This window comes from Cuculus canorus, chromosome 1, assembly GCF_017976375.1.
Source record: "Cuculus canorus isolate bCucCan1 chromosome 1, bCucCan1.pri, whole genome shotgun sequence".
NCBI classification, from domain to species: domain Eukaryota; kingdom Metazoa; phylum Chordata; class Aves; order Cuculiformes; family Cuculidae; genus Cuculus; species Cuculus canorus.
Genome location: NC_071401.1, coordinates 165,802,596 through 165,819,458, shown reverse-complemented (window position 1 = coordinate 165,819,458; position 16,863 = coordinate 165,802,596). Strand labels below are relative to the sequence as shown.

At 35.8% G+C, this 16,863-nt stretch overlaps 1 protein-coding gene across 3 annotated transcripts in view; it reads left to right on the top strand.

Annotated features, from left to right (window-relative positions):
• The window catches only part of MGAT4C (MGAT4 family member C), a 360,468-nt gene that overhangs the window by 201,935 nt on the left and 141,670 nt on the right, over positions 1–16,863 (top strand). The window contains exon 1 of one of the 3 annotated variants that reach the window (XM_054057036.1): positions 14,310–14,437. The exons of the other annotated variants lie outside the window; for them this stretch is intronic. The gene's annotated coding sequence lies outside the window, so the exon portion shown is untranslated. Of the gene's footprint in view, positions 1–14,309; positions 14,438–16,863 lie in introns of those variants that run through there. 3 annotated transcript variants of the gene reach the window in all.

Genomic DNA, 16,863 nt, shown 5'->3' with positions numbered 1-16,863 from the left:
TTGTTTTTAATCAAGCAGATTCTTTTCATTCTGAATGAGAAAGAAGCTGAAATTTGGCTCAAGGAATTAAAGAAAAATCCAAACAAACCATCAAATAATCTACCTTTAAATATTTCATAAAATCACATAATTTTCATCTCTTTACTGAGAGACCCTGTGTAAGAAATAACATCTCCTTTCATGTGCACTCCTCTCTGAATAGGCAGTCATTCCCTTTAAGTAGGGAATCGAAAGGAAGACATTTTTCATGTTAAAAGGCACTCAGAACGGGAACATGTTTCCTGTGTCAGTATCAGCACTGTTCAGTCCTGACTACCATAGTGCTTTGCCCTTTTTTCAGGGTGTCTGAAGTTCCAGAAGACGGCTGAAAAAAGTTGTTCATCATGGAGAGTGAGTATGGCCAAAGAGTATCATCCTCGAACAAGTATGATTTGTATGAACATTTCTTTGAATGTGAACCACGGTCAGTTCCAAGTCCAAAATAGTGTTTCAACAGAGAGGTAGAAAATAACACATTAGAATCCTTTAATTTTTAAGCTTTTGAGGCATAATCATTGCCATGTTATGACTGTCTCTCACTAGTGCTTCAAGATGTTGAACGATACATACAGAAAGGGAGTGAGGGTGAGGGGATTCAAAGAGCTGCTTGAGAGAATAAGGGATCTTAGGCAGCATGAATGACCCATTGTAACACATTGCAAATAAAAGTCTCTGTAGTTAAATTATTCAGGCTAGATAAGCATTGTAATTAAAAGTAGTTATTATTCCTCCCTGATTACGTTCTAAAGAATTTTTCTTAATGAACAGAATAACTTCATTAAAATATTTTTAATGATCAAAAATTTAGAAATGTTTTAGTCATCTTTATATTTCTTCTAAATGACCTCTAATTAACCTACAGGAACAATTCATTCATAAGAAATGCTTTGGTAAGCAGTGAAACCCTTAAACTAAAAGTTTACAAAGTCTCGTTTAATTTGCGAAGATAACTGAATTTAAACAATCAGAGCTGCACCAATTTAAATTTGTAGGAGATCCAGCTTCATGTAATCTGAAGATAATAACTGACATTTTGTTATTGACTATAAGTTCCATATAACCTGAGGTAAATCTCAATAAAATAATTGGTAATTTTTTCACTAGTTCAATAGATTTAGGACCAGGTCCTCGTTTGGTACGGTTTCTTTCTAACTTCCTTTTATTCTTTTCTAGTCAGAAACTGCCTAGATAATGTAGTCTAAACATGACTTTATAAAAAAAAAATGCAAATCCTAATCACACTTTAGATTTCTGTCATGTCAGCAATGACATTTTCTACCAGTTTCAGAAGATATCTTACATTATATGGAAACTGCCAAATGATTAACAAAGACACCTTAGAGTTAGAGGTTGACCAAAAGTCCCAAATAGCGTCTCAAATGTCTGAAATATGAAGTATGTGAACATTTCAGATAGCTTACAGAACAGAGAATTAGAGCTTAATTGGAGTTTCTGGTGTATGCACACTCCATTTTATTTCAAGTGTTAGGTTTAGTTCATGCTAAAAATTCTGTGCCAAAAGAATAAATAAAAAGAAAAAAAAATTGCATTTTTCAACAAAGATACCATCAAGTGTGGTGAAGACATTTATTTTTTAAGCCTTTTTCTTTTTAAGAGAAATAATTTATATCAACTTTGGAAGTTCATAAAAGTCAGTCAGTTTTGTTTGGTTTATGGTTTGTTTTTGTTTTCTCCCCAGGGAACTTCTGTTGAACTATGCACATCTAACAGTTGCACATAAATGAACTGGGGAAACTCTATAATGACAAAACTCATTTGTATGCTTAGTGATAATATAAAGTCTATTTAAAGACTCCAGTTAGACTTAGGTGTTTCATAGACTTTCTTCTTACCTATTGCCATAGAGATGAATTACAGCCACACTGCACATTATTTTTTATGCACAGAGCTACTTAGCTAGAGACTTCAGGGAGCACCTCACTGAGTAAAAACAGAAAAAAAAAATACAAAAATACAAAGAAAATATCTAATTATTAAAAACTATAAGAAACATATGGGATGGGGAGGGGACATTAATACGTTACACAGCAAATTAATCCTTTAAAATAATCTTAGCAGGTTTCTGGTTTAGACCTCTAATGAGACCAAAGATTTATGGCAAGGAAATAAAGAATGTTCTCATTTAAATAAAAATGATGCTAAACTGGTTCAAGGAAACTACTAATTTTATTGAAGAAGACAAAGTGGGGTTCAGCAATTTAGGACTTAGAAAGTAAAAACAGACATGAAGATTAGTTCTTTAAGACTAAGAAGGATAACAAAGGTCATATAGGTTATTAATTTCAGAAAAGAAAAGATAAAAGAGGATTTAAAATTTTATTAAATTGATTCAAAGCAGTTGAAATGGAATATATGGTTCATTAATTTCAATAAAGAATCTCAGAATAATATTTATATAATTTTGTAAGTTAAAGTAAGGATAAAATGAAGAAAAACTGACTAATCATTGACTGAAACTAAGATAAGTTATACCATAAATTATAAGAAAGTTATACCATAAAGCAGTTTTTAGAATCCACTTAGAAATTTATTTAGATTAAATGAAGGTAGGGAGGAAATATGAGTCTACATTTTATTTAGGCAGTGTTGGGGAAAAGGTCTAGTAAATATCAAATGGGCGAACATCTGTATAAGAAGTCAGCATAGTCAATGGCAGTAGAGTGGTCTGTGTCCAAATGACTTCAAGCATCTCTCCAATTGTATTGTTTAAATAGGAAGAAATTGTGCATCACTATGGCATATCTAACAAAGGTAAGATACCATTTCCCTTCACAAAATTCATAGGCTCAACAAGATGTATAAGACTGTCTAAAATTTTTTGTCTAAGAAAGGTATGCTTTTTTTTTTAAAAAAAAAAAAAAGCTATTTCATCAATCTAATTACACGCAAGAGGAACTCGATAGAAATAGTGATACTGTAGATTATATAATTTCATATTTACACCCTGAATGATATATTGTGCTAATAGATGCTAATACCAAAAAATAACTTCTTGGCATGGATTTCAGAAATAAGAAACACGAGAGAAAAACCCTATAGCAAAGGTCTAGCATAGGATGAAAGCCCTGTGTTGTCATGTTGGTATTTATCACAGATTTTTCTGAGGACATTGAACTTCAATTTTACGCAGAATGAATCAACAAACACTCTTCTCTAGATTTCCCAATATCTGCTTCATCATTAAAAATATATATTAAAGTTTGTTTAAAAAAAAAAAAACTGACAATCTCAGCCTCAAACATTCCAAGATGAAAAGTAAACATTATAGAGAAGTGCCTCCTCAGAAAGCCCATGAAGTCTCACAGTCCTGCTGATGAAAACAGCTATAGTGTGTCTTAGGTAATATTGAGACAATAAAACCTTTTAGTGATTACCATTCTTCCTTTGCTTTGTGTACAAGTTCAAGACCTATGTGCAGTTTATGCTCATGTTTTCTAGAATTACAATTACTGGGATTATTTAAGTTCACAGTTCAGTTTTCAGGTATGTATCAAAAATGAAAAGAACCGTGCATTCCTGACAAAGGATTTGTTTTAAAATTGCTTTTTAGCTAGGTGTCATATAGGGTAGTAAGACATAAAGTAACAGATCAAGATGGTACAAAAAGGTGTGTGTTCACCTCCTTCATGCCCTCTGCCAGTCTGCAAATGAAATTATTGAGTTGATTATTAATATTACATTTTCAATAAACTTCAAAAACATTGCTGAAGCTGTACTTTCCTAGTGAAAGTCTTATAGGGACTATATTTCACAATTCCATTGTTTATTAAAAGCTGGTTTCCCTGGACTATTTCTCTAACGGTGTAATATAGATAATGTTGAAGGATGTCCCATGTTTATTTTCCTTATTTTTAGGACATTAGAATAAATATGGTGTTCCTAGAAATAAGGTTAAGATTCACTTACTTAGTTCAGATTCAATACACATAATTATATTGGTTTGTTCTACGCTTGGAATGGATCATGAGTGGAAAAAATATTGAGGAATTTGTGGTGGAGGGAGTGGCTGAAGTAATTAAGTGCTTATTTTAGCAAGTGAGATCAAAGGAAAAATATCAATCCTGGTTAACATCAAAAAGGTGCTATTTCACCTCAGTAAACAGGATTCAAATCATTATCAAAACATCCAGTGCCACTTGAGATGATGTCCTGTGGTATCGGAGATGTCTGCACATGGATAGTGAGTTGTAAGATCAGTGGAGAACTCTGCCCTCTGGGCCTAGGTCAGATGGATCTCAAATAGCAAGCATCAAATATGGGCACCTGTATTCTAATAGCTGAAGTTTTCCCACCAGTCTGAAGAATTACTAAAGGAATTATTCAGTTGTTTAAACATGGAAATGTTCTGCCATCTGTAATGCTTTGGATAAGCCGTGTGGCCTGCAGACCTTGTACAAGGAGGGTTCTTCGGGTATGTTGACATGTCTGTGTTCCAGATATCCTTGGCCATCTAAAAAAACAACTCCTTTACTTAGGCAAATGTATTTCTCTATAGATGCCTAGTTTAAAGTGAGCTAAACTTATTTCTAGGCTCCAGTGATTGCATTGATTAGCTCTGCCTTGATTATAAAGTGAGATAAGATACCTAGCTTACACATAGACACTTGAATTAGTGAGTGTTCATCTGAAACTGAATCCCATATATAGCAAAGCATTACCATTTTAAATCATCCAGACAGATTTAAACCCAGACAGGTTTAATCTAGTAGGTTAATTGAAAATTCCCCCCAAAATTCAACAGACTCTTTATCTTGTGCAGAATGGTTTGAACATCTTTAATTACTACAACTGTTCAACCCCCTAAGAGGTTATCATTTAAATAGACTGTGCTTGAAAAGTAATGGCTAGTGTTGTATCTTGTGTATAATATTCAATCTACATATATGACACAGTATGTGTGCTTTACTGACTATTAATTACTTTAACAGTAATAAAAAAATGCATCTCAGTGTTATTTGAAATGTTATCTGGGTAGGCATTTTGTCATAGAGTCATAGGATCATAGAATTGTTCAAAGATCATCCAGTCACCCCCACTTGCTGTAGACAGGGATATCTCTCAATAAATCAGATTAATCCAAGCCCCATTCAACCTGACTTTGAACACATCCAGTGATGGGTCTTCCACAACATCTGTGGGCAACCCGTTCCAATGTCTCACCACCATCACAGTAAAGAGTTTCTTCTTTATATTCAAAATATATCTACTGTCTTTGAGTTTTAATTATTTCTCTCTGTCCTATCACTGTTAATGTCCACTGGCATTAATGTTATCGAACAATATTGAATACTTGTATTAATAATACCTTTTTCATTTTCTTTTAACTCCTAACTTTGGAAAGTGCATTTTTAAATATGCCCATCTGTATTTTAGGACATACAATATGTATCATGCACTATATTTAACTTTGTATACCAATATAAATGTAAAAATAATTCATTGTCATTTTTAAATTCAGCCAGCCAGCCACTAGCAGAGACATCTGACATCAAGCTGTCCTTTCCACCCTTCTTAGAACACCTTTCCACAATGTTAGAATGCGATGTCTTCAAAACTATGTCTGTTAATAGCTTATTCTTCTAAAGGTCTCTGTCTTGGATTTTTATTTTTCCTTGAGCATTCAATGAACACTGAAGATAACTACCTTTCCTAGTATTTTTTTAAAAATTTTTAAAAATTTTTCTTCTATATCTTCAGTGTGTACTGTTTAAATAATACAATGGTTATATTAAATATTGCTGTACACATACTTTTAGAAATAACATTTTTGAGTAAATTGGCAAAACATAATGAAGTTTTCTGATGTGTATAAATAACATATATGTAGCTGTTTGTCAGTTGAAATTTAGCTTAACAATTAGCACATCAGAAAGGTTGTTTAGTCAGTCAGCACAGAGCTGTACCTCAGTCAGTCATCTCTGCCTCTTTAGTAGTTTTGCACAGTGTCATGCTAGCCAAAGAAACAAGTTTTTCATTTCATACTGGCTCAAAATGTCCTGGTAAAATATCAAACATTGACATGTTTTTCTGAATAATTTCCTCTTTGATGAACTTTCAACAGAGCCACTAAAAAAGGTTACCTTGTTAGGATGACATTCAGGAACAAGTTTAATCACCATGTGAATGAGGAAGGGTTGCACAACTGTATGGCCACTGATACATGATGTGATACATTTATCAAGTAATGTATGTCCTTCACAAGTTGGCATTGATATCCAGTAACTTTAGCATCTCCCGTAAATTTGCATCTGGCACACCCAACAGTGGAAAACTTGAGTGAAAGGGAAGGAAGCTTATAACATATTTTGTAGTGATCAGGAGAGGTGTTCTCAAAGACCAGTATTTCAGAGCTGGACCTGCAAAATTTGCTCCTTTTCTACTGATTTGAATGTTAATGAAGCTCTCTTCACTGCAGCAGTACCTGAAAACACCACTCCTGGATGGTCTTACAGGTCAAAATGTTGAATGGAATATTTACTATTCTAAAACCTGTTTTCAGTCAGTCCTGTTAATTCTTTTACCCCTGTGATCTTTGGACGAACTATATAACATGGCAGTCACAGCTTCCAGCAGGTCTTTTGATCCTGCTGTTTGGGCTAAACCTTACACACAGAGACAGTGTTATCAAAATAGAAAAAAAGTGTTCAAGTTATATTTTTTAATTGAGGATGTGATCTAACTCCTAAGTGTGAAGTGATTATGAGACTTTTCTCTTATGTTTGTACTTACAAAATAGCATTTTAGCTTTCAAATTTTAAATTTTAAATGGCTTATATAAGAGTCAATGATGAAGTCATTTATTAGTCAAAATATGATTGACTAATAAATAAAGACTTTCCAAAGCAATTGTGTAAGCTTGGTGCTAAAGGAATGATTTGTACCAGTATGGAAGCACTATATGATCCCTGTTTTATGCGACTATATTCTTATAATTTTTGTCTTTGAAATTTTTTTCCCTGAGGTCCAATAACACAAGTTCTTCAGAGATAGTGTATGAATACCATCCAGGTCTGGAATAAGAACCTGTGAAATTGTGGGAAGGTTGCAGTAATTGAAAACTTGTAACCATTCAAAATAGAGGTGCTTGTGAGCAGAGCTTTTCAGCTGAAGTGCTGCAGTAATATAGTAGATATTTCCATATTTCAACTGTCTTCATCCTCTGTTTTAATCTTTCTAGATGATGTCTGCATCATCCTCAAATGAAGGTCAGTCAGCTGACACTTCAGATGTGGACTAGCAGTTCGAACAGGCTCTGTTTTGAACAAAACCAATATTTGTTTTTAAGTAAGTGTACAGAACAGGCACTCCACTTGATTTCTATGGTAGAGATGAGGCCAAATGAACACAGCTTCATAGTACCACCCTTTTCTAAGGTTATGGTGCATTCACAGCTGTCTCAGACATCTCTCAACTTAGACAGTAAGAAAGCTAAATCTTAGATACATGAAACTTAGAGTTGAAGTCACTTGCAAAAATATGGTTTAGCCTCATAAATTATGTAGTCTTTTGAAAAGCTTATCTTATATTTAAATTTTATCTGAAAATTCTTATCTTTCATGTTGTAAATGTTAAACGTCATATGTATTTTTTATTGACAATGTTGCAAATTCTCAGACCAAGTGCTTTTACTGCAGCATACTAATCTGTAAAATATTACCTATTTCTTAAAAAAAAGTGTATTAAAATAATTGTTACGTGGTAGGCCAGAGTACAACAATCAACTTATCCACTGATAGGAAACCCTGATATAGAACACACCACACACAAACATAGAGAAAACTTGAAATCTTTTTCTCCTAACACCCTTTTCACAGTTTAGTTTATGGAATGGAAATGTAATTTCATGACATTAATGTATTTTGACATTCTCCGATGAAAGACCAGCACTTCTGTTATGGCAAGTCGCTGACAAGACCAGTGGTGTACAGTTACATTGTGGCTATATGAATATGTCGCTGTGGGACTGTAATTTGTAGTGAATCATCTGCTCTGACATAACTGGCTGAATTCAGGCTCATATCATGCATTGGGCATCTTGCCCTATTTTCACACAAATCTAAACTACCTGAAATTGCTTTTATCCTTCTATCCTATCACCTTTTTTCTTTAGACCCTTTTTATCTGCTTCTCTTCTGCTGCGCATGTCAATGCTGATGTGACCAAAGTTAGTAATCATGCTTTTGTCCTCTGGAATTTCACATCCCCAAATTCTGATTTTCATTACCTAAAATGCTGTAAGAGGAGGTATGCACCCCTAAACTATGACTCACTGCTTTACTGACAAGTTAACCAGTTACTGCCCATTAGCGCATCCATGATAACCATTTACATATGAGCTCCTGCCCACAAAACTCAAGAAACAGTTTATTTCTTTTTCATAAAGAATTATGCCACGTCAATCTCTTTTGCATTTGCTACAGTCTACTAGTACCATCCACCGGTTTATAATGACATGGTTTTGAGTCAGATGTAAGTTTTAGGTAACTAAGAGTTGCTTAACCTTCTCTGAGGGATGAAAGATTCCACTGAAGAATTGGTGTCAAAGACTGCACACAGATAATTACCCTGGCCCAAATAATTTTCTTTGAAATGGACATCACATGGGCAAACTATTTCCATGTTAAATTATGCGTTGTTTTATTAAAGTTTCATTTTAATTTACTGGCTTTCATTGACAAAGAAAATGCTTTCACATTTTATGTACCTTTGGTCCAAATCTGAAATTAAGATTCTTGCTAATCATTTCAGCCATGAATTATCCCCCTGGAAAGAGCTGGACCTGTTAATTAGTGTTCCTTTTTACTTTATTAATTTTACCAGGCACAAACTGCTATTCTTTATACAGTGTTGATCCTTACAGTTAAACATCTCAGAATTTTTTAGCTTAGAAATAATTTTAATAGCATAGATAGGCATTCTTGATGAGTTTAAGTGTTAAATGAAAGAAAAGATACAATTATCTATAGAGGAAACCTATTGACCTGCATTTACCATTAGACATACAAGCATTTCCTTTGCTATAAGTAGAACTTTTTATACTCTTTAAACTGAATCTGATAAAGACTATGGTTGGATTTGACGGCCTAGATATTGAAGCATGGGAAAAATGGATCTGAAAGGACATTTCTTTCAAAACTCTAAAAATAAACTTTATGTGTGGTTAAAAATTCTTCTTATGATCTGCCAAGACTTCAGCAAAAATTTGGCAAATTTTACCTGAATATTGTTGTTAATTAGTTTTTAAGTATTGGGATTTTTTGAGAGTTTTTTAAAAAATTCTTCATGAGGTAGAAAAGCACATCTGCTAAAAAAATTAAAAAGCCAGACTCGTTATAATTTTCAAGTTGAATATTGCAAGTAGTGACCATGCAAACAGAGCTGCCACCTTGTGGATAAAAACATCCTAAGAGCAGATGGCTCACATTGTCAGAATGTAGAAAAAAAATTACATATAGTAGTCATCAACTTTACCCTGACTCTGCATTCAGCTCAGGTGCAGGAATATGGCAGCTGTAATTTTTAGCTTGTACATTCAATTTCTAAAATTTCTTATCACCTGACTGAGTTCTAATTTTCCCCAAAATCCACATTGGAAGGACCTAGTCCTTCTAATATTAATAATTGTTAATATTAATAATGTTAAGTAACACTGAAAAACTGCTGGTGTTTTTCAACTAGTATCTGGTTCAGAACTATGCTTCATAATATAAATAATAGATTTAACCATTAAATTGATGTGACACAAATAATTGTCAAGCACATAAATGTAGTAAAGGTTTCAACTCATGGGAAAAATATACTAATACCCCTGAATTTCCCTTTACTTGAGAACTAAGATGCCATAAAATCATAGAATAGTTTGGGTTGAAAGGGACCTTAAAGATTATCCAGTTCCAACCCCCCTGCCATGGGCAGGGACATCCTACTAGATCAGGCTGCCCAAGGTCCCACCCAACTTTCTTGTCCTGAATGCCCCCAGGAATGGGGCATCTACATCTTCCCTGGGCAACCTGTGCCAGCGCCTCACCACTCTCATCATGAAAAATTTCTTCTAATGCCTAATCTAAATCTTCCCCCTTTCAATTTAATGCCATTCCCCCTTGTCCCATCTTTACAAGCCCTTGTGAACAGTCCCTCTCCAGCTTTCCTGTAGACCCCCTTCAGGTACTGGAAGGTGGCTATAAAATCTCCTCTGACCCTTCTCTTTTCCAGGCTGAACAAGTTCAACTCTCTCAGCCTGTCCTCATATGGAAGGTGCTACAGCCTTCTGACAATCTTTGTAGCTTTCCTCTGGACCCATTCCTACATTTCCAAGTCTTTCTTATGTTGAGGATTCCAGAACTGGACACAGTATTCCAGATGAGGTCTCACAAGAGAGGAATGGAGGGGCTGAATCACCTTCCTTGACCTGCTGGCCACATTTCTTTTCATGCAGCCCAGGATACAGCTGGTCTTCTGGGCTGCGAGCGGACATTACCAGCTCATGTCAAGCTTCCCATCAGCCAGCACCTGCAAGTCCTTCTCTGCAGGGTTGCTCTCAATCACGTCAGACCCATCGTGTACTGAAATCGAGGATTGCCCCAATCCCAGTGTAGGACCTTGGACTTGGCCTTGCTGAACCTCATGAGGTTCACACTAGTCCACTTCTCCAGCTTGTCAAGATCCCCCTGGATGACATCTGAATGTCCACTCTTTTTAGATTCCTCAGCATTATTTATATATAAATTAATTTTATGTTATAGAAAGAAATGATACAGTAATTTACTGAAAATAACTAGTCACTTTTCTTTCATTCTCCTGTTCTTTCCTTCTTCCTTTTTCCATGTGATTTGTATTTGAAACTATGGTGTTGAAATATATCACCAGCAACAGTATCCACACAGTCTGTGCCAGACATGAGAGTTAACAAACTAGTCTCTATCAGTTCAACCACTCATGGCACAATGACAGGAATACATGAATTGTGTGTTTCTGGATTTTACACGCAGCCATGCATATCCATATCCCTTTTTGAGCTCTTCTAATGTATTCTATATGTTTATTTAAATTGAATGATCTTTCATTTAAAGAAATAATGTCATGACTGGGTTTGGTTGAATTGACTGGATAATACTGGATATGTAGAAACTATGACATAAATTCTATGATTTCTTTAATTGTGAGTAAATTTTCTACTAATGTAAGATATGGCTTACTTCATAAAGCATAAAACCAGTATTACCACCATAGACAAGGTACTTTATGAACTCTGAAGTCTTTTGTAAGAGTACAACAGTCTACCATTGAAAGCTGTCCAGCAGGTCATCTGTGAGTGATACGCTCTGTTAAGGAAGGAAGTGTAGTCTATGTAAGAATAAGAAATGTGTAGAACTTTAATTTATCATTTTAAGCTTAACTAGATATGGGAATTCAGTGTATTTTTTCAGGCCAAATCAACCCACATAATCAAATTTTGTCAACAATGTGTCTATTTGGTCTAGCATATTTAGAGCACTAAATTTTCAGGAGAATATAACTCATATATATGATACCTTTAAGCATATTTTATCTCATCAATAATTCTTTTACCCATGATTCCTGTCTTCTTAGCAATTGCTATGTCTTACATTTATCATCAATCATACAAAAACAAAGCTGGCGTTCCCACTGTCCAAATTCATATTTTCGGATCTGTAATCCAGTTTTGTCACTTTGCATGGCAATGAGTCTTTTTTTTAATATAAATTTCCAGCTGAAGTTCCATATCTTCTGAGAAAAAATAATTGAACAGAGGCTTTCATTTTGGTCTAAAGAACATTTTGACTAATAGGTTAGCTTCCAGATCCCCACACAGAACTGCTCTTTATTAAGTCACCAGAATTTAATCTCCTAAATCTCTATAATTTTGTGAAAAAAACACAAAGAAATGGCAGAGCTGTTTATCAAGTTTATGCTAGATATCTTGTGTTTTGTGTCTTATATATTAAGCTAAACCGTGTTTCATTATATTTCTTTTTTTTTCTGTGTATTTGCCTTAGTGAGGTTGGTTCTCTGTTTTTGCTTTTTTCTTAGAGAGTAAACTGAGTAAGACAATTTTTAAAAATAATACTTTTTTTTTTGAAGAAAGAAAATTTAGTCTCCATAAATGGAAGAAAAGGTGATGGAGAACAACAGATACAAATACAACATGTGTTAGATAAGATTTTTTGTGTTTTTCCATAGAATAATAGGACTTTTGGTGTCTTAAAGGTGAGAGATCAGAATACTCATTTATGGAAAAAGCAATTCTTTAAGCACTGATTTGGAGTAATTCAGATAAGTTCACATGATTTATGATATTGCCTATAATATAGGAAAATACTTAGTGCCACTATATTTTGGATATCATACATTTGGCAGTTTGTTTCATGCCTCATTTACTACAGAATGTCTGGGCTGCTACTTAGCATTCAAAGAATAATTGTGCATGTACATTTGTGCATCTCTTTACTTTTGTTGTTAGTTTTAAATACTTAAAAAGACACAACAATCAACTTGCTATTGCAACAGTACAATGTTCTTGCATTTATTCACTTTCAGTGTGTGCCTTTGTTGATCCCACTTTAGGAGGAGGCAATGCAAAATCATTTAAAAAGTGAGTTCCTCAGGTGGTGCATGCATTAACCTTTCCTTTAATACCTCTTCTGTACATTATTTTGGTGATTACTGTCATTTAGTAAACAGATTATGAAAATGCAGATACCTGAGGGTCTTGCTTAATAATTTAGGCAAATTAGTTCTAAGATTTTTTTTTAATTGCTACATTCAGTTGCTAAACACAACCACCTGCCACTCCTGGTCCCTAAAGCAGAAGCTTCTTACTCAGTTTTCCCCTAGGAAAAAAAAAGTAGTAAAAACTTGCACTTGCACCCTCAGCAGGTTTGCGGATGACACTAAGCTGGGTGGAAGCTTGGATCTGCTGGAGGGTAGGGAGGCTCTGCAAAGGGATCTGAACAGGCTGGATCGATGGGCTGAGACCAATGGCATGAGGTTTAACAAGGCCAAATGTCGGGTCCTGCACTTGGGGCACAACAACCCTATGCAGCACTACAGGCTGGGAGAAGAGAGGCTGGAGAGCTGCACGGAGGAGAAGGACCTGGGGGTGTTGGTTGACAGCCAACTGAACACGAGCCAGCAGTGTGCCCAGGTGGCCAAGAAGGCCAACGGCATCTTGGCTTGTATCAGAAACGGTGTGACCAGCAGGTCCAGGGAGGTTATTCTCCCTCTGTACTCGGCACTGGTGAGACCGCACCTTGAGTACTGTGTTCAGTTCTGGGCCCCTCACCACAAGAAGGATGTTGAGGCTCTGGAGTGTTTCCAGAGAAGAGCAACGAAGCTGGTGAGGGGGCTGGAGAACAATTCTTATGAGGAGCGGCTGAGAGAGCTGGGGTTGTTTAGCCTGGAGAAGAAGAGGCTGAGGGGAGACCTTATTGCTTTCTACAACTACCTGAAAGGAGGTTGTGGAGAGGAGGGAGCTGGCCACTTCTCCCGAGTGACAGAGGACAGGACAAGGGGGAATGGCCTGAAGCTCCGCCAGGGGAGGTTCAGGCTGGATATCAGAAAAAAATTCTTCACAGAAAGAGTCATTGAGCACTGGCAGAGGCTGCCCAGGGAGGTGGTTGAGTCGCTTTCCCTGTAGGTGTTCAAGGAACGGGTTGATGAAGTGCTTAGGGACATGATTTAAGGGAGTGTTAGGAACAGTTGGACTCGATGATCCAGTGGGTCCTTTCCAACCTTGTGATTCTATGATTCTACAAAAAAGGAAAAAAAAAAAAAAAAAAAAAAGAAAAAAGGGAAAAGGGAGAAGGGAGAACGGAGAAGGGGAAAAGGAAAACAAAAAGGGAGAAGGGGAAAGGAGAAAGAGATAAAGAAAAAAGAAAAGAAAAAAGAAAAGGAAAAGGGAAAAGGCAAAAGGAAAAATAAAAAAGGGAAAAGGAAAAACAGGAAAAGGGAAAGGAGAAAAGGAAAAAGGGAAAAGAAAAAACAAGAGTGAAAGGAAACAGAAGAAACACCTCCACCCCCCCCAACTGTGTTTGTGTGTGTGTATGTGTGTGTGTGTATAATGATTAGAGAGCCCGGTTTCAATCCGTGGCTGGCAGTTTAGGGTTAAGGTATGATTCCAGGTGAGGGAAGCCAATGAGAGCACGCCCGGCTGATGTGTCTGACATCATCCTGCACGGGAGCGCCCAGCCCGGCCGGGGCAGCTCCCGCCGCTCCAGCCCCGCCGTGATGGATGTTTACAGCTCTTCCTTGAGAGCCAATTATCTCGCTTTTGTGTGAGGCCCAAGGACCGCTCCAGCTGCCTGCCTGCACTCAGCACTGCTGAATCTAGCTGAAGCAATTGTTTTCCTTGTGTCTGGTAAGAGTCTGGTCTGGTTTACCTTCTCTTTCAGAATAAAGGTGATGCGCTTAACCTGCGAAGGGAATCGCCTTCCTAGTTCAGAGGCTTATAGGGCTGTAATACGTAGAGAGTGGCGTTTACTGGAAAAAAAAAAAAAGAGATCCTTTAGAAAGGGAATTTTTTTAAAGGGAAAACAAGCCTGTGTCTGGCAAACTCTACGATATGGAAATAAATAGCCTGCATGTTTATGCTGCTCCTCAGGTGAGCTACAGAGTTATCAGGTTGGCAAGACGATTGCACAGAACAGTAACTTAATACTTGTATTTATCCTTTCCTTCACACCTGTATTTTTCCTTTGAAATCTAGCTTGTGTTGATGAACAGAGAAATGAGGAGATTTTAGGAAGAGGGAATTTAACGTTGTAACAACTTTTAAAAAAATGTTCTGAAATACTTTTGCAGATATAAATCAACCCCCTGAGGATTAATACCAAGATGTTCGAGTTTCTAGCTCTGGAATTAGTTATAGTTACTTTGTTCTGCTAATTTCCATAATTTAAGGTGAGAAGAAAGTGAGTAAAAGATTAGAAGTGTTTAATGTACAATATGCTAGGAGCAAAACACAACATTGTTTGTTTGTTTGTATGTTTTTTTCCTTTTGCATTCCATAGCTCGTATTAAACACTGCCTTATTCTGTAGCTATATGAGTGTATGCACAGAGGCTGAAGAAGTGTTTATATCTTTTACGTTGTTGTCAGCTTTGTGGTTTGAATAGAGGGAAGAGGAAAAGCGGAAGGATTCTGTCTGTGTGACTCGCTAGTTTTGCAACAGAATGAGTACATTTAATGCTTCTGAAACGACGTGGATTTAAGAGATTAGAAGTGACACTGACATTGACAAATCAGATGCAATAAAGGATTTAATTGACTGAGGGAGTTCGGGGACTGCTGTATGAAGAATCCAATAACCAGTTTAACTAGTCAAGTAGTGTACCTAATAGGAAATAATAAATAGCAGACTCCAGTTAATTTAAAATCGTGATGACATTTATTTTATAATGATTAGAATTCACTAAATACTTAGGCCACTTAAGAATTCTCTGCCTTTAACTCAGCAACCCATGGTCATGCAATACAAAGTTTTAAATAATGACTTGTACAGGGATTACTAAAAGTGCTTGTAAAATTGAGATATATTGTCATTCAGCCTAGCTACGACTAGGTCTACTCAAATCACTGTCAGAAGAATAATAGTTATTTTCAGCTTAAGACAGTAGGGTTTCTCAGCTGTATTATACTTTGGTACTTTTTACTAGTCCAGTCTTGTCTATGCAGCTCTTGGTATTTACCATTTTTAATTCAGCTCTGGAATTTAATATGGCACGAACAATACCAAGCTTCTATTAAATGCCATTATCTGTAACACAGCTGAAGTTGGAACAATGCATTTTTATTAAGGTGAAACCATCATTATGGTTTGTTGCCTTTTTGCTGGCAAAAGGCAGATATTCCACCTCAAAGGTGAGAAGACTATGACCTGTGATGTGAAGTAGTATTTGACATTTTACTGATTTTGCCTTCTTGCTTACATCATTATCAAACTCAACTAAAATTTATTTTATGCCAGGCTTGTACTTATGTCCTTATTTTTTTTTAATTAAAAAAATAGAAGTATTTGGACTTCTCTCTCAGTTTTACATATCTACACATTACATAGGCCCATGTCATTTATCAGTGCTTCATTGCTAGGTTTCATGTCAGACCTCACAATACTTCTGTTCTTACTCAATTTAGCCAAATCCACACATGAACAAATCATCAGTTATTTCTGCTGAAATACAGGATGATAGGTCTAATGTAGATTTAGTGTTGATTTGCAACACACTCACAATATTCTGATCCAAAGCATCTTTTGGATATTTTTAATGTGTAAGTCCTTTTAAGTACTAACGTACATTGCTTTATCAGGTAGTAACCTTAGACCTAGCCAAGACAAGGAAACCTAATGTTATAATACAGATAGCGATCAACTTCTTACAGGAAATTAGACTTTCTAGTTTAGTTAAATCTTTCAAAAGGAAGAAAAAACATTTCTGGAAGAACATTTTATAGGAAAAATGTGGGTGGATTTTTGTGCTTATTTTCAATCAGTAACTAAGTTCAGCTTAAATTGAAGAAAACCATGTTTCTTGAATAACAATAGTAATCTAACCATTATTTTTTCTTTAAAATAATAAAGAAAACTATGATAATAGTAGCACATGGACTGCATAGCAGATTGACCATTGGTCTAGGAAAGAGTCCTTCTTTTCCTGTGCTTGGATGACACATTATGTCCACAGATTATATTCTGTGAAGTCCATATGTGAAGTCAATGGCTTACCATGTTAAAGGAAAAATTAACATCAGGTTGCTTGATTGTAAGAACAGGCCATTTTGTTTGTC